Below are 2,222 nucleotides of genomic sequence, written 5' to 3'. Positions count from 1 at the left end.
GTGTGTGTGTGTGTGTGTCTGCATGTATGTATGTTTTTGTATGATTTCCTGAGAGAGTGTGTATCTATTTCTGCATGGATGTATGTTGGTATAAGAGAGAGAGAGAGAGAGGGGGGGGGGGGGTAGAGGGGAGCGAATGTGTGTGCACACGCATGTCTGTGTGTGTGCCTGAATGCTGCAGTGCGTGCATGTGTGCATAAGTGTTTGTGTGTGTGTGTGTGTGTGTGTGCCTATTTATGTGTGTCCATATGTGTGTATGTGTGTGTGTGTGTGTGTGCATATGTGTTTTTGTGTGTGTGTTTTTGTGTGTCTATGTGTGTGTGTGTGTGTGTGTGTGTGCGTCTATTTATGTGTGTGCGTATGTGTGCATGTGTGCACATATGTTTTTGTATGTCTGTGTGTGTGTGTGTGTGTGTGCATGTGTGCACATGTGTTTTTGTGTGTGTGTTTTTGTATGTCTATGTGTGTGTGTGTGTGTGTGTGTGTGTGTGTCTATTTATGTGTGTGCGTATGTGTGCATGTGTGCACATATGTTTTTGTATGTCTGTGTGTGTGTGTGCGTGTGTGTGTGTGTGTGTGTGTGTCTATGTGCGTGTGTGTGTGTGTCTATGTGTGTGCGTGTGTGTGTGTGTCTATGTGTGTGTGCGCGTGTGTGTGTGTGCCTCCGGTTTATCTGTCCGTCTCGTCTGGACTGCCCACAGACCCCGGGCCGTGGTGGATGCGTCCTTTGGGTGCCTCCACATATTGTAGCTAAGCCCGCTGGAGCCTGCTGACAGCACCGGCTCTCTGCTGCTGCTGCTGCTGCTGCTGCCCATCTCCCTCTGACCTCACGCCCAATGTCACTCACTCTCCTCAGGGAGGGGAGGGGAGGAGCGGAGGGAGGGGGAGAGAGAGAGAGAGAGAGGGAGAGAGAGTGAGGGAGAGGGAGAGAGGAGAGAGAGGGAGAGAGAGAGAGAGAGAGAGAGAGGGAGAGAGAGGGAGAGAGAGGAGAGAGAGAGAGAGAGAGAGAGAGAGAGAGAGAGAGAGAGAGAGAGAACAGGAGATTGTTGCATGGGGAGTAAAGCATGAGTTTGTGTGCAGGGAGAGAGAGTGTGTGTGTGTGTGTGTGTGTGTGTGTGTGTGTGTGTGTGTGTGTGTGTGTGTGTGTGTGTGTGCGCGTGTGTGTCTATTGGTGTGTGTTTGATGGGGGAGTGTATGGGGGGAATAGTGTAGGAGGGAGGGAAGTTACTTCTAAGCATAATGATGAGGGGCATGGATGGTATGGATGGAGAGAGAGAGAGAGAGAGAGAGAGAGAGAGAGAGAGAGAGAGAGAGAGAGAGAGAGAGAGACGGGCGGTGAAAGTAAACATCAGGGGTCCAGGAGAGAGCGATCACGGATGGTTCCACAATGTCCTGCCTGTTAAAGGACTGGTTGGATAATAATGTCAACAGGGAAAGGATAGAGAGCAATTTTTTTCAAGACAAATATGTACTTTGGGATCCTCTGTGTACCAAAAGTCGGCCAGTTCTAGAGAGAGTCAGTTTGAGCTCAAACACATCACAGTTGCTAATCGTATAACGTATAGCGATGGTATTTGTTCAGTAGTGGACTTACCAAAATTGAGTTACTAACCAAAATTACCCAGTAAGCATTTTTTTTTTTTGTCAATGTTTATTGTATGGTAGGAAATCCACAACTTCTTCAATACTTTGAGGCAGACAGTACTACTCAACCACCCGATGCTACCACCACCTGTTTTTTAGAGGGAGCTGCTGCCACCCTCTTCACCAGGTTGGTCTATCGGGGTGTCTGAACCCAGGAAAACAATACCATTTGATTCTGATATGTTAAATGTCAATCTCTTCCTACCCTTCGCTCTCTCTCTCTCTCTCTCTCTCTCTCTCTCTCTCTCTCTCTCTCTCTCTCTCTCTCTGTCCAGTCCATAATATAAAAAAACGAATTGAAGAAAAGACAGTTGAAGAATTGATTCAAAGTACTAGACGGCCAGCAGACCAAGAGGAGCGCGTCGGTTGAGACAGTCGAGCGCAGAGTAAAAGCGTGGATCATCTAACCACTCCGGCGGCCCGGCCGTCACCATCTGAAACCCTATTAGGGAAGCACATCAGGTTCCCTAATCTGTTATCGGCTGGTTGGGTCTTGATGGAATGGTGGGTTTCATATCAAAAGGAGAGTGCAATTAACTGTCGTTTCTGTATGGCACGTTGGTGGCTTACCCGTCGGT

The sequence above is a fragment of the Micromesistius poutassou genome (assembly GCF_964030765.1).
Source record: "Micromesistius poutassou genome assembly, chromosome: 16".
Classification (NCBI taxonomy): domain Eukaryota; kingdom Metazoa; phylum Chordata; class Actinopteri; order Gadiformes; family Gadidae; genus Micromesistius; species Micromesistius poutassou.
Note: the sequence above shows the minus strand (reverse complement) of the source record.